We start from the raw sequence: 16,708 nt of genomic DNA, 5'->3' as shown, positions 1-16,708 counted from the left end.
ATGAAGTACTGCCAAGAACAGTGGCTGTACTGTTTCCATAAAACTAAAACACACAACTGCTTGTCACATGTGCACATATATTATTTCTTTGCAGATCAATAGGTTATAAACAGGTTGCAGAGCACACAGTGAAAATGTCACTTTTCCTTTTACATTTTCTTCTAGTTTGTTTTGCATCGTATCACTGTTTATGACTATGTAAATCAATTTAAAAGGAACATTTGGTTTGACACAAGGCATCTTCATGTACTGTTTGCAGGTGTGTGAGATTGAGGAATGTGTCATAATCAAATCACATCTGGAGGGACGTTTGCTGTATAAACAATGCAAAAATAATGATAAAGAGATAATGTATAGTACTGTAAAAATAAAATGCTCTAATTCACTGCTGTGCAAACTGTGGTCCAAGGGCCACATCACCTCCTCTAAGGATTTTTGTTTGAACCTCATCACCAATGACATCATTTTCTTATTGAAAAAGTAGTTGCACACTTTCCATTAAAAGGACAGAAAAGTCAAAATGATACTTCCATGATTCAGATAGAGCAAATCATTTTAAATCATTTTCAAATGTACTTCTATTATCTAATTTGCATTGTTTTCTTGCTATTCTTTGTTTTAAAAACCATCCATATGCAGGCTCAAAAGAAACAATGCTTGCTGGGAGCTAGCTGGTGATTTTTGGCTGCATATATATGTCTTCAGCTGGCTACCAGTAGTGCATTGCTGCTCCTTCCACAAAGGATACAAAAAGAAGAAAATTGGAATTTATTCATCGTAACTAATTTCTCTAATTATTATTATCAGGTATTTGTAGAGCAGCGCTATGAAGATAGGTGGTATACAAGATAGCATTTACAGGGGTTAAGTGGGTACAGGGCCCTGCCGAGAGTTACACTCTTTTAGTCGGCTCTTATGAATGTGAACTACAAACAGCTGGGCTCATAGGCTTACATGCTATGGGGTTTTAGGGGATAGCAGTGGAGATAGGAAGGTTAGTGTAAGTTGTAAGCGTCCCTGAATAGCAGAGTCTTCAGGGAGCACTTGAAGATTTTAAAACTAGGGGAGATTCTTGTGGAGCGAGGCAGAGAGTTCTATAAGATGGGAGTCAGTCTTGAGAAATCTTATAGACGGGAATGTGAGGAGGTAACAAGAGAGGAGGAGAGTAGGAGATCATGAGTGGAGCAAAGGGGACGGGAGGGAGAGTATCTGGAGACAAGGTCTGAGATGTAGGGGGAGCAATGCAATTGAGGGCTTTGTGTGTCAGAGTGAGAATTTTGTGTTTAATCCTGGAGGCAAGAAGCCAGTGAAGGGATTGTCAGAGAGGTGCGGCAGATGAAGAGCAAAGTGCAAGGAAGATGAGCCTGGCAGAGGCATTCATTATGGATTGTAAAGGAGCTAGGCAGCAGCTAGGGAGACCAGAGAGGATAGAGTTGCAATAGTTGAGGCGGGAAAGGATGAGGGAGTGGATTAAAAAATTTTTTGTGTCTTGTGTAAGGAAATGTCTAATTTTAGCGATCTTTTTAAGGTGGAAGCGGCAGGCTTTAGCCAAGGACTGAATGTGAGGAGTGAAAGAAAGATATGAGTCAAGTGTGACCCCAAGACATCGGGCATGTGAGGTTGGGGTAATGATGGAGTTGTCAACCATTATAGAGACAAATAATAAGTTATAGGGAAAATAAGGAGCTCAGTTTTCGAGAGATTTAGCTTGAGGTAGTGAGAGGACATCCAAGATGAGATATGAGAGAGACAGTTAGTGACATGGGTTAGCAAGGAAGGAGATAATTCTGGTGCAGAGAGGTAGATTTGGGTATCGTCGGCATACAAATGATAATGAAACCCATGGGACTTTATTAAGGAACCTAGTGAGGATGTGTAGATTGAGAAGAGAAGGGGACCGAGGACAGAGCCTTGTGGTACCCCAACAGAAAGAGGTAACGGGGCAGAGGATACCCCAGAGAAGGCTACACTAAAGATACGGTTAGACAGATAGGAAGAGAACCAAGAGAGAGCTGTGTCACAGATGCCGAAGGATTGGAGGATATGGAGCAAAAGAGGGTGGTCGACAGTATCAAAGGCTATAGTAAAGAGGGGTAGTGTTCAAGCGCTAAGGCAATCCCCAAGCTGTATCCAAACAGAGGTCCTAACAAACCTCCAAAAAAATTAGCACAAATAGTAAGAAGTGAATACAGCGCCAACAGGAGGCCAAGGGATAAATATACTCACAGAGAGGTGAAAGAAATATAATCACAGAGAGATAAAAGAAATTATTTAATAGACCAAGTAGAAAAGCAACAGCAATAAAAGACTATATATAAAAATATATATAAAAACACATAAAAATACAGGAATAACTCGCAGGAGCGGCTCAAAGGGCCAAGGATGATGATTACAATATAAACAGAGATAATAACAGGTGATCAGTGTAGGCGGTACACCAGATGAAGAGTGTAAACTAGTGAAACAGAGTTATCCTAAGTCAAACTCAGTGTATCAAACAAATAATCTATATATAAATAATTATGTCCAAAAATGAGTGTCTGAAGGGGAGAGACAGGTTTCTGTGAGAGCCAGAAGATTGAGAGAGTGGGGGATAAAGAGGTCATGGATAGAAGTGAGCTTGTTGCAAACAGACTGAGAGTTCCAATGTGTGCAAGTGAAGGGAGTGGTGGCTTTAGATGCAAGAGGAATGAAATTAGAGTTACAAGAGTTTTGTTTTTGAAGTCTATTGAAGGGTACACATGGATGTGCATGGCAAGGAAAATGTGGGGGACCAGGATTAGGGGAGATGTCGCCAGAAGCTAGTATGAGCGAGAGGGAGAGTGACATGAGATGAGATGCGGATTTGCAGTAGTGAGACTGTTTTTGTGATGAGTTGCAAGGGGGAGAGAGAGTCTTTAGGAATGTGTGAAGTTCATGAATACAAAAGTAAGGTGAGGTTAAGAGAGATTGGCTAATGAGAAGTGCAGGTGGTGAGGGGTAAGGAGTAATTGAGTAAAGTAGTTTGTTAAACAGACAAAAGGTGGTGAAAAGGAATATGAAGATATTTAGCATTTTTACAAAATAGTCAAACAGTGTATAAAACTCTAGTCATTTCTTTCTTACTAAAAATGTGATTATAATGTATTGAGTGCACTGGCTAAGCCCACATTTAGTGATCAGCCCTACATATAAAAAAAAAAGAGTGTGATGATACTGTAATGATATATTTATAGAAATACTTTTTGGCAATTATTTGTTTCATCCTACAAAATGGTTAATCACATACGCTTAGATTACGAGTTTTGCGTTATGTGCGGCTAGGTAATAATTTGCAAGTTATTTTCACCACCGCTTACCTTTAATAGCGCTGCTATTACAGGTTTGCAAAAACCCAGCGTTAGCAGGTAATATGACAGCGTTGAGCTCCATACCGCACACAAATACCAGCGCTGCGCAGCGGTTTTACGTGCTTGTGCATGATTTCACCATAGACATCAATGGGGAGAGCCAGCTAAAAAAATAGCCTAAGACCTGCAATAAAGGAGCGTAAAGCTCCGTAATGCAGCCCCATTGATTCCTATGGGGAAAGAAAATTTATGTTTACACCTAACATCCTAACATAAACCCTGAGTCTAAACACCCCTAATCTTCTGCCTACGACATCGCCGCCACCTACCTACACTTATTAACCCCTAATCTGCCACCCCCAACGTCACCGCCGCCACTATACTTAAGTTATTAACCCCTAAACCACTGGCGTTCCACATCACTAACACTAAATAAATATATTAACCCCTAACCCTAAGTATAACTCTAACTCTAACACCCCTAACTTTAATATAATTAAAATAAATACAAATAAAAATTACTATCATTAACTAAATACTTACCTATAAAATAAACCCTATGCTAGCTACAATATAACTAATAGTTACATTGTAGCTAGCTTAGGTTTTATTTTTGTTTCACAGGCAAGTTTGTATTTATTTTAACTAGGTAGACTAGTTAGTAAATAGTTATTAACTATTTACTATTTACCTAGTTAAAATAAATACAAATTTACCTGTAAAATAAAACCATTATAAAATAAAAACATTACACTACAATTAAATAAATTACATTAATTAAATACAATTAACTAAATTACAACAAAAAAATAAACACTAAATTACACAAAATAAAAAAGAAAGTATAAAATATTTAAACTAATTACACCTAATCTAATAGCCCTATCAAAATACCCCCCCCCCCCCAATAAAAAAAAACCCTAGCCTAAACTAAACTGCCAATAACCCTTAAAAGGGCCTTTTGCAGGGAATTGCCCCAAAGAAATCAGCTCTTTTACCTGTAAAAAAAATACAAACAACCCCCCCCAACAGTAAAACCCACCACCCAACCAACCAAACCCCCCAAATAAAATACTATCTAAAAAACCTAAGCTCCCCATTGCCCTGAAAAGGGCATTTAGATGGGCATTGTCCTTAAAATGACATTTAGCTCTTTTTATGTGCCCAAAACCCTAAGCTAAAAATAAAACCCACCCAATAAACCCTTAAAAAACCTAACACTAACCCACGAAGATCCACTTACAGTTTTTGAAGACTGGACATCCATCCTCAACGAAGCCGGGAGAAGTCTTCATCCAAGCGGCAATAAGTCGTCCTCCAGGCGGCAGAAGTCTTTTTATTTTTAATTTAATTTTTTTATTTTAATTTCATTTTATTGCCTGATTGGAACAGCCAATAGAATGCAAGCTCAATCCTATTGGCTGATTGCATCAGCCAATATGATTTTTGTACCTTTAATTCCGATTGGCTGATAGAATTATATCAGCCAATCGGAATTCAAGGGACGCCATTTTGGATGACGTATGAAGAGGATGCTCCGCGCCGGATGTCTTGAAGATGGAGCCACTACGCGTCGGAAGGATGAAGATAAAAGATGCCATCTGGATGAAGACTTCTGCCCACCTGGAGGATGACTTCTTGCTGTTTGGATGAAGACGTCTCCTGGCTTCGTTGAGGAGGAATGTCCGGTCTTCAAAAACTGTAAATGGATCTTCTGGGGTTATCGTTAGGTTTTTTTTAAGGGTTTATTGGTTGGGTTTTATTTTTAGTTTAAGGTTTTGGCCACAGAAAAAGAGCTAAATGCCCTTTTAAGGGCAATGCCCATCCAAATGCCCTTTTCAGGGCAATGGGGAGCTTAGGTTTTTTTAAAAAGGATTTTATTTGGGGGTTTGGTTGTGTGGGTGGTGGGTTTTACTGTTGGGGGGTTGTTTGTATTTTTTTTACAGGTAAAAGAGCTGATTTCTTTGGGGCAATGCCCAGCAAAAGGCCCTTTTAAAGGCTATTGGCAGTTTAGTTTAGGCTAGGGGTTTTTTATTTGGGGGGGGGGGTTATTTTGATTGGGCTATTAGATTAGGTGTAATTTGTTTAAATATTTGATCATTTCTTTATTATTTTGTGTAATTTAGTGTTTATTTTTTTGTAATTTAGTTAATTGTGTTTAATTAATGTAATTTATTTAATTGTAGTATAATGTTAGGTGTTATTGTAAGGCAGGTTAGGTTTTATTTTACAGGTAAATTTGTATTTATTTTAACTAGGTAGCTAGTAAATAGTTAATAACTATTTACTAACTAGTCTACCTAGTTAAAATAAATACAAACTTGCCTGTGAAATAAAAATAAAACCTAAGCTAGCTACAACGTAACTATTATCTATATTGTAGCTAGCTTAGGGTTTATTTTATAGGTGAGTATTTATTTTTAAATAGAAATTATTTAGTTAATGATAGTAATTTTTATTTAGATTTATTTTAATTATATTAAAGTTAGGGGTGTTAGGGTTAGACTTAGGGTTAGGCTTAGGGGTTAATAACTTTGGTATAGTGGTGACGGTGAAGTTGGGGGCGACAGATTAGAGGTTAATAATATTTAACTAGAGTTTGCGATGCGGAAGTGCAGCGGTTTAGGGGTTAATATTTTTATTATAGTGGCGGCGATGTCCGGAGCGGAAGATTAGGGGTTAATCATTTTATTATAGTGTTTGCGATGCGGGAGGGCCTCGGTTTAGGGGTTAATAGGTAGTTTATGGGTGTTAGTGTACTTTTTAACACTTTAGTTATGAGTTTTATGCTACAGCTTTGTAGCGTAAAACTCATAACTACTGACTTTAGATGGCGGTACGAATCTTGACGGTATGGGCTGTACCGCTCACTTTTTGACCTCCCAGGCAAAACTCGTAATACCGGCACTATGGAAGTCCCATTGAAAAAGGACTTTTTGAAAGGTGCGGTAGTTACGTTGCGTTACGGCCAAAAAAGTGTGTGGTACAGATATACCTGCAAGACTCGTAATAGCAGCGGTAGTGAAAAAGCAGCGTTATGAGGCTTTTTTACTCATAACTCGTTATCTAGCCGATAGTTAATCATGTGCAACAGGTACATTTTAAAGCCAGTTGTGAGTGAGACATAGCTGGTGGTTGATGGCTATCTAAATATGCTGTGCCTGGCTAGCTCACTGCTCATGTCATATTAAGGAGTTCTGGCTCCTGAATGTGAATTTTATATATTTAACCCAAGGATGGCTCTAGACCATAATATTTGGGGGTGCAAAATTTAGTGGTTATAAATGGAAAGCTTTGTAATATTAAATCACCCTTTTCTTGATGTCTGTGTAGTGTGGATTTGTGAAAAAGGCACAACGCTTACAAATTCAGGACATTGGCACATTAGAGGTTTAGGGGTGCAATAGTAATGAATATTGCTGATAGCCCCTCCCTCATCTCCCTAAAACTGCCACTCGTTTACACCAGAATGACCTAACAAAATAAAGCCTTTTATCACTGCATTAGAATACCTCTTTATATATGGGTAAAACAAGTAACAAGTAAATAAATTGTCTACTTGGAATACATAAATACTACACTGACACATTATACCCAGAACAACGGTGATCTCCTTTGTAATTAATTTAGTTTTGAGAACTCAGACCTGTGAGTAATCCAAGTCTATTCATCTGCAATTCTATTTAAATGCTGTGGGAGTTAACCCATAAAGTGTGTGGTCTGTACTGTTTCATCAGACACCTCACTCCAAAAATATCTATGATCTTGTTCATCTATACATAGCTGCATAACTGCAAGAACTAATGAAGTTTTACCGCAGCTAACCGCAGTATGCCGGACATGTAAAACTGCACTCATGTGGTATTAATATATTTTATGTTCTGCTTGTTACACTATTTGTGAATAAGAAAATGTTGCCTTTCTAAAGTGCCCTGTGACTTTTGGCCATAAAATGAATTGTAAGTTAAGTAGTAATCACGTCCAGTAACTGATTATATGAAATCAGCCAGTATTTGTGTACACATTAACTCATATCCTGTAGGAACAGCACAGCATACAGCTCTGTAGTGGTAAGTAACCAATACACACATTCAATGATTCACTAAAGCCTTAAAGGGACATTCCGGTCAAAATTTAAATGCACATATATGAATTTCATATTTGAACAGAAACATATTTGCAATATACATATATTGGCAAAAATGCTTCTAGGAAAAAATATCACTGTTTTAGTGTTAAAGGGACAGTATACACTCATTTTCATATAACTGCATGTAATAGACACTGCTATAAAGAATAAGATGCACAGATACTGATATAAAAATCCAGTATAAAACTGTTTAAAAACGTACTTAGAAGCTCTCGGTTTAGCTCTGTTGAAAAGGCAGTTGGAAAGCCCACTGCAAGTGGGCAATAAGACACTCCCCCCCTCCCCCTTCTTTTGCATATGAAAAGACCCTTTACACAAACAGGAGCAAGCTGGAGAAGGTAGCTGACGGTATTCAAATAAAACTTTAGGGCTTGGTTAGAAGTCTGAAAATCAGAGCAATGTTATTTAAAAATAAGCAAAACTATAAATTTAAAAAAACAAAAACCTTATGGGCTTTATAAATAGATCATCTACAAAACATTTATGCAAAGAAAAAATGAGTGTATAATGTCCCTTTAACATTTTTCTCTGCATGTGCATGTGAAGCATAGCTAGATATTATCAGTGCAACAATATTTATAATTAATGCAGCTGCTCAAATTGCTAGTGGGACTTGTCACATTTTAGCAATTATCAAATTGAGTCATTACCAGATGGTACTAGCATCTTAGGCTCTCTGAGCAAGTGCTCTGTTTAAAATGCTGGTGCACGATGCATACTTTAATACACATTTAAAACAGCTTTAGCTTTTTTTAAGAAGCATTTCTGCAAAAACTTGTATATTACAAAAATGCTTCTATTCAAAACTGAAATGCTCCCATGTGGATTCCAATTTTGACTGGAATGTCCCTTTAAGCTAGACCTCAAATCTTAGTGAATCAGACATAGGAGATGCTATGTGATTTAACAAATGAGTTCATCATGCTGTACTGAATTGTATTGTTTTACTAAATTGCATCTTCTATAATTATATTATGTTGAATATGTAATCAATATGTAATCAATGTTACATTATCTTAATTATAAAAATGTTATACTAAATAAGAAAACATTAAAGTTTCTATGATGTGTTACGGTTATAGTCATGTGCATATTTTGGCCTTGGCCAGCTTGGCCTGTGCCTAGGGCAGAAGAATTTAGGGGGGTGCAACAAATTTTGAAGGATATTTCAATGGCATGATGTCTTATCACTCTTGTGATCTCCAAATGTCTTATTTATTAATTGCAAAATAGTTATCCCAGGTTGTCTAGTGGGAGAACATGAACTAGGGGCACAACTACCAGTAATAGTAAATTCTTAAATGAATATGAAACAGAAATCCTTTAGTATAATAAAAAAGCAAAATCAGATTAAACATAAAAAGAAAAAGATTGTGTTAAAGGGACAGTCAACACCAGATTTCTTTCCTAAGATATGGTGAGTTCACAACGTCATCAATTACTGTTGGGAATATCACTACTAGCCAGCAGGAGGAGGCAAAGCTGTTAAGTGTCACTCCCCTACCCACAACCCCCAGTCATTCTTTTTGCCTCTGTTAAATGGAGGAGGTTAAGTTTTGGTGTCTGAAGAAAATTGGATTTCTTTTACTTCAAGCAAGATTTTAAGAGTTGAAAGCCAGCGTAGGTTTACTCTGATCTTTCCTTTCAAGATTTGGTCTAGCCATACTCCACTTGGGCCTTGCTGCATTTTCCTAACATATTTGCTGCCCTGAGTGTAGAAAGCGAGAGTAGGTTTACTCTGTTCTTTCTTTTTTTCCACAGGTCTCTGTAAGGAGTGCGGTTCTATCATACCAGGTGTGTTGTCCTCCTGCCGGAACAGCTGGGTGTGCCTTTTGTCTTCTGGGGCTAGGAGGCTGACACTGAAGAGGTTCAGGCCTCTCTGTACTTAATTTTGGGACAAAAAATCCTTATAAAGGATATTTTCTGGCAGTGGGCAGGCACTTCTGATGTGATTGTGGAGACTTAAGGGTTAATCTCCTTCAAGGTAGAAGGAGTTAATCCTAATTTTGGGCTCAGAAATATTTGTATCCCTCTCTTGACTAATACTTCAACAGGATCTGTTTATTAGAAGGACAGGGCAAATTTTGGAAATTCATATTTGTTGTTATGCCTACGTTAATTATTGTGCATTAGTGACTAGTAGCAGAGACACCTTTCCTATAAGAGTAGGTTTCCTTTTTCTTCCGTTTTTAATTTAAGGCGCAATTTTTTAAGAGAAGAGTTGCAGGGAACTGTGTGCGAGTATTGCATATTGTATTCACTGCAGAATGAAGCACGGTGTATGCGCGCTTCATCTTCTTGTTGTTTACTTGTTCCCGCCTCCTTCTCATGTAACGGAGCATCAACATTTTGGGCTATACTAGATTCAGCTTGTAGCCCCATCTCGTTCTCTGGTTGATTTATATCTCAGTGAGATTTATGTCACAATAAACATGCAACGGGCTCCGTTTGTACAAAAAAATATGTGAATGCACAAATAGTATACAGGTGTCCTTTATTAAATCTACATACCACTGTTGTGGTAAGCAACCAGTATGTTTATATTTAGTCTTTAAACAAGACTGAACATTGGGGCAAATTTGCTTGACAGAACAGGGGTCTGTTCCCAAGTATAAATTAATATGAATTTTTTTTAATTATAAATAATTTCTTTAAAATGTTGCATGTTTCCTCTGGATAAAATTTTGAAAATTTTAAGAGAATTAATGTATATTAATTTTGTTCTGCTTGAATGGCATAGAACAAGCTGTAGTAGCCTGACGTTAGCTTAGCTGCCTAGCAAGCGGAAGATTTGCAGTTTGAAACCAGCTGCAGCTAGCAGGCTGTTTAGGCTAAATAAGCAGTTTAGTAACTGAGAGTTACTGTTTTTGATTCCCTATACTGGTTGGGCAAATTGTAAAGCTGTTGTGTGTACAGATAGAGTGTTGCCCTCTGAGCCTCATGTCTCCCAGGATGTTGCTGTTTAGACATTGCCACAGCTTTCTCCTATACGTCCCAAGCTTGATGGCATCACATACAATGCCCTGCGGTTCCTCTCAATCTCCTGGAGGAGTGCATTTGCCTGCAGATTTTACAGCTCAGGTATCTACCTATTCTACAGGTAAAACTCAAGAGGACACTTAAAGATTCAGGTAGTAAGGTTTCTGCTCCACTTTCTGCTACATAGGTTGCTCTTTCTCCTAAAGTCTGGTGAGGAGGATTTGTCGGTAGCGTCTGAGGGTGAAATCTCAGACAGTATAATTCCTTCATCTGATGCTGAAGTGGTCTGCTTCAGAATGTATGCTTGCACACCTCATGTACTGTTAAAGGAGGTTTTAGCTACTTGGACGACATTGATATCTCTGTCGTTGTCAACCCTTGGAAGTTTTTGTAAACTTTATCATTTCTATGATGTTCTTTCATATCTGAAAGTGTTTTGTAGACGTGCCTTGGATATTTTTTACAGGAATAGGAGACGCTAGGGATACCTTTCTCCCTGTCTCCCTTCCTTTAAGGGATTTTCCTGTCCCTGTCCTGGTGCCTTAAGTAGAAGGGAGCTTTTCTACTATGGCTCAGAGAACTTCGATCCTTATGGAGGGTAGGCACGCCGGGTATTGTGGCTGAAATCTTGGTCAGCTGAGAAGCCTAGCCTACCTTTGGCTTAGTGGTACAGTCTAGGCTTTATAGTTCTGCTGTAACAGGTTCAATCATTTATGTTTCCTCCAAATCCACGCTTTTGGCATTTCCTTTCAAGGATGAGACCTTGTTTGGACTTGGTCTGGCAGAATTATCCTCTGACTTTTTGGGTGAAAACATAGGTTTTTCTACCACACGTCAAGAGAGTAAAACTAAAGGAAAGTTTCCTTTTCCTCTTTCTGCAGGGTCAGTCATGTTGTGTTCTCAAGGTTAACCCTCAAATGGGTTCTGGATGGTATTTCGAGAGAATGCCAAGCTTCTGAGGTACGGTTCAAGGTCGAGAGATCCTCAGGCAGTCCTGATAGATGCTCTGTCGGTACTTTGGGTTTTTCAGTCTAGCATACCTGTTTCCTCTGTTTGCTCTCCTTTCACCAGTCATTGCTCGCATCAATCAGGAGAATACATTGGTAAATACATTCTTCATGGCCTCGCAGGACTTGGTATGCAGACCTAGTAAAGATGTCATATCTTCCACCGTGGAGGCTGCCTCTGAGGAAGGACCTTCTAACTCCGGGTCCATTCCTTCATCCAAATCTTGTTTCTCTGAAGCTGATTGCTTGGAGATTGATAGCTTAGCGGTAAATTTATCAAGCACCGTACGGAGCGATGCCCCTGTTTCCACTCAAGCCTTTTGTCAGGCCCTGGTCAGAATCAGGCCTGTCTTAAAGTCTGTTGCTCCTCCTTGGAGCCTTAACTTAGTTCTTAAGGTTTTGCAACAGGCTCCGTTTGAGCCTTTACATTCCATAGATATTAAGTTGTTATCTTGGAAGGTTTAGTTTCTTATTGCTATTTGTTCTGCTCGGAGAGTCTCGGAACTCTCGGCCTTGCAGCTTGATTCGCCTTATCCTATTTTTACGCTGATAAGGCGGTTCTTCGTACAAAGTTGGGTTTTCTACCTAAAGTGGTTTCTGAGAGAAATATTAATCAGGAAATTGTTGTTCCTTCTCTATGTCCTAATCCTTCTTCTCTTGTGGAGCATTTGTTTCACAACTTGGATGTTGAGCGTGCTCTAAAATTCTACCTACAGGTGCCTAAGGATTTTCCTCAATCCACTGCCCTTTTTTTGTTTCTCTGGAAAGCGTAAAGGTCATAAAGCTACTGCTACTTCTCTTTCTCTCTGGTTGAGAAGTATGATCCGTTTTGCTTTTGAGACTGCTGGACAGCAGCCTCCTGAGAGAATTACAGCTCATTCCACGAGGGCTGTTTAGGCTTCTTGGGCTTTCAAAAATGAAGCTTCTGTGGAACAGATTTGCAAGGCTGCAACTTGGTCCTCTCTACATACTTTTTCCAAATTTTCCAAATTTGATACTTTTGCCTCGGCTAGGGCTTCTTTTGGAAGAAAGGTTCTTCAAGCAGTGGTGCCTTCTGTTTAGGTCTGCCTGTCTTGTTTTCCCTCCCTAGTCATCTGTGTCCTCTAGCTTGGGTATTGGTTCCCAACAGTAATTGATGACATTGTGGACTCACCATATCTTAGGAAAGTAAACAAAATTTATGCTTACCTGATAAATTTCTTTCTTTCCGGATATGGTGAGTCCACAACCCCGCCTTTAAATTTAAGACAGTTATTTTTGACTAAACCTCAGGCACCTCTACACCTTTGTGTTATTCCTTGTTTACATTTTCCTTCAGTCAAATGACTGGGGATTGTGGGAAGGGGAGTGACACTTAACAGCTTTGCTGTGGTGCTCTTTGCCTCCTCCTGCTGGCCAGGAGTGATATTCCCAACAATAATTGATGACGTTGTGGACTCACCATATCCGGAAATAAATAAATTTAGCAGCTTAGTATAAATTTTGTTTTTTTGTTGTTTTAAAAGATAGATAATTCCTTAATTACCCATTTCCCAGTTTTGCAGAACCAACACAGTTATAATAATACACATTTTACCTCTGTGATTACCTTGTATCTAAGCCTCTGCAGACTGCCCCCTTATTTCAGTTCTTTTGACAGACTTGCATTTTAGCCACTCAGTGCCCTCTATTCACATTGAAAAAGGCCACTACTTGGGCCAAAAATAGTTTTGTATTCTATTAGTGATATTGCATGTTTTTTCACCCCTGGCGCCTGATGCCGACGACTGCAGCTATAAGCCAGGAAACAAGGGGGTGAATGCATGCGCTTTTTATCTCACTTGATTATTACTTTGGTTGGTGGAGTTTCATCTATTATATTTCCTCACTTTTACATTTAATTATTAAAGGTTATTTTTTAATTCCTTACTACTTAGACTAGGAAAGAGTGTTCATTAAACCCTAAACCTTTATTCTTTACTTATATTGTTAAATCCTTTTTTTAGGGGTAGCTCCAAACTGTAACGCTTATTTTTTGTTTTTTTTAAATGTGTTTTTATTGAGGTAATATAGAATATCAACAAAAGCAAGGTTACAATATAGTCATAATACAGTATATTGCATTGAGACAATATAATAATGAAAACTTTTCTACATTATACATCTTGTACTTCACAACAAAGGGGTAAAATATGACTTTCGAACATAAGTATAGCAATATATAGATTATTAACCTATACATTTAGTTTGCAACCTCCTTTTTATTTTCGGTATTTGGCTATTCCCCATTTCAAACAACGGCTACTCTTGAGCCATAAATATAAACAGTGCAAGCAGTTGGGGATAGTAATATCAAAAGTGAGGAAACAATGAGGAAATTTGAAATAGTATATAGTATGTCACATTAATATTATATTCCCAAACAAAGCAGTACTAAATATTTGTATCGTGAATAATGATGTGGTTAGTTTTGATCTAAATAATCAAAACCTGTTGAACACTCAAGTGTATTCTTAGTAGAGAAAGTAATTTAGTCACTGACAGTGTCTTCACTGCTTTTTTGTACATGGAAATCTACCAGATCACTATGAAAACAAGTTAGTAATGGACATAGAGAAGCATAGACATACATGAAAAACATGAGTAAGTGTGCTATAGGACATATTTTCCTTTGCTTACGTAGTAAGCTCACTGGTGTAAAGGGGGGGGGGCAAACATAATATAAATTCTCTAAGCCTGATGAAGATTCCAGGTGGGCATAAAGATCCAAGTATCTAACCGTAACACACCAAAACGAAACAGCCTAACTCTTCTGCTGTTTGAAATATATATAAACCAATATGACAAACAGAGGTATGTTGTACCTCCCCTCAGGGATTATTGTCACTACTGGACAGAGATGGAAAAGGGGTATAGGATATGACCCACTCTATCACATATAGTGGGAAAGGTTGAGGGGAGGTACCTTTCACACTTTTTATTGGATATAGAGGGGCACTGAATATCACACTGTAATCCCAGCTGAGCAAAATGGGGACACTTGTGGTATCATGGACCGTGGTAGACTATTTAGATGTAAATATACTTAACATAAATAGAGGCTGGATAGTTGGTCAAACACTGTATGTCTAATCTTCTGACTTAAAGAAATATTATATGGGTATTAGGGAGAATGTAAGCTTATCACAGATGTATGGGCCCAGTACCTTGTGGCAATTAGACAATTTAACTATCATATTGAGACAGCTAGTGACAATTATATATTAGGTCACTTCTTTACCTAATTGTAGTAGTCCATCTATACTTAGTTTTGTCTATGAACCTTTAGAAATAAAAGTGTCTATATTAATCTCGTTATTTGTAAGTCTTGCTGAGGTAGTGTATAAATAAAACTATCTCTATCCTGCTATTATTTACCTCAGTGTAACAGGTCTATGAGACTATAGTGGAGTTGCGCATATGGTATACCCTATAATACAACTATGTCAGTACATACAGTATGTATTATCTTTACTAGGCCACCCCGGCCGCAGGCAGCCCAGCAAAACGGGTAAACAACTATTGGAATGTCTCAGACCTAGCTCCCCTTGTGTCATGGAGTGGCTCAAACATTGATTTTGCACCCCCATAGAACCACATAGTTTTTCATTCATTATTGGCTGATGGGTGCTTAGGGTAGATGAGGAGAACTGCCCACCAAACGGTCCGGGTTCAATACAAATTATGGGAGCCATCTAGACTCGACTACCATGGGCTTCACTTCCACAATGGGGGGTTCAAGATATACCGGCTGAGAAAACAGACAAACTATGTCCCCTGAAGTGTATCTGGAACCTCATAAAACATTTAACCAATTAACCAACTACAAGAACACCACGTATAGAAACATTATATAAGTAAATACTAGTTGCAGAATAACATATGCATTATCATTTAAAACTTGTGAGATGAATGAGTTATATAATAGGTATGTACAAGGCTTTTCCAAAGAAAAAAAAGATCTAAACCATCAAACACAGTATGCATTAAATATATGAACAGAGGTAGTAAGGCAAGATTGATCCCTATTATAGATATGATCTCGAAAAGTTAGGACTTAACTTAACAGGGACATCATTATGCATAATAAACAGCCAGGGTGTAATAAATTCAAAACTGTGCAGAACTCGAGGGCTTTAAGCATACATGAGTATCCAGCTATCATACACAGCACATTTAAGGGATAACAAAACAGATATCCAAAGCAGTCCATAAGTCCGTACAGAGCATAATGGATTTGAGGCGTTAGACACTAATCCCTTAGGAGGTGCATTGTATAAAACCAAACCCGATCCATCTACACAGTACAATGCATACTTAATATTCTGGTTCATACTAACTCTCGGGAACAGAAAATCAGATATGGGTCAGCCAGATATCAGCACAGTTCAACCAATTCCAGACCATCTCTGTGCTGTCAAAGGGAACATCGAGAAAGCATTTTGTCCCGGAGCATAAGTATAGGGACCTATAGTAGGTGTCAGCTGAGTCCCCATCCCACAAGCATCTGACCTCTCCTTTGTTTGTCTTGTCAGCTTTGAGCATGGGGATCCTGTTATCAGTGCTTGGAGAACTGCAGAACTGCAGACAACTCTGTTTCTGGTCTGTCTCCCACTGTGACCGCTATGGGTCTCTCTGAGAAGTTCAATGTCTCGGTTTGTTTGGATGGGAAACCTATTCCTCGTTCTTTGCAAAGAAACTCTGACCCTCTCAATAGATAAACACTAGAACTCGGTGCAATCCTTTCCGTTATAGTGCAGTAAGTTCCCTCCATTGCGTCTGAGTTCCGGAATGCAGGCTGATCGCTCAGTGTCCCCATCTCTCTCCTTTCAGTAGTTAGCCACTGTGACTCTAGTAGTGGTATAAACTGTTTAGAATGCAGGGTAAGGCTACCGGACAGCAATCCAACCAAACTCTGTGTAAACTCACTGAAATGCCTGTGAATCAGCTGAGACGTTTCTGTTTCCTATTTGTTAAGGGCGTCCATGATCTCGATCTATGCCGTCTAGCCAGATATTCTTTATGTCTCAGGTAGGGTTGTTGGTGCCCCGCTGTAATCGGTTCACTTTGTTAAAGTGATATTAGGCTTCAATGAGGCTGGAGTAGAGCATTTAAACAATCCAATTCCTCTTCGCTGATCTCCACATGGATAGGAAAATGGCCTTACCCAGAGGATCTGAACAAGCCTGTGCTTGAGTAGCAAAGTGTCAACACCGGGATTATTT

At 38.5% G+C, this 16,708-nt stretch overlaps 1 protein-coding gene across 9 annotated transcripts in view; it reads left to right on the top strand.

The window, feature by feature from the left end:
* ARHGAP24 (Rho GTPase activating protein 24) overlaps positions 1-16,708 on the top strand; it is a 1,035,233-nt gene that overhangs the window by 728,174 nt on the left and 290,351 nt on the right. The window lies entirely within an intron of this gene.

This window comes from Bombina bombina, chromosome 2 (genome assembly GCF_027579735.1).
Source record: "Bombina bombina isolate aBomBom1 chromosome 2, aBomBom1.pri, whole genome shotgun sequence".
Classification (NCBI taxonomy): domain Eukaryota; kingdom Metazoa; phylum Chordata; class Amphibia; order Anura; family Bombinatoridae; genus Bombina; species Bombina bombina.
This window is presented reverse-complemented; position numbering and strand designations above follow the sequence as displayed.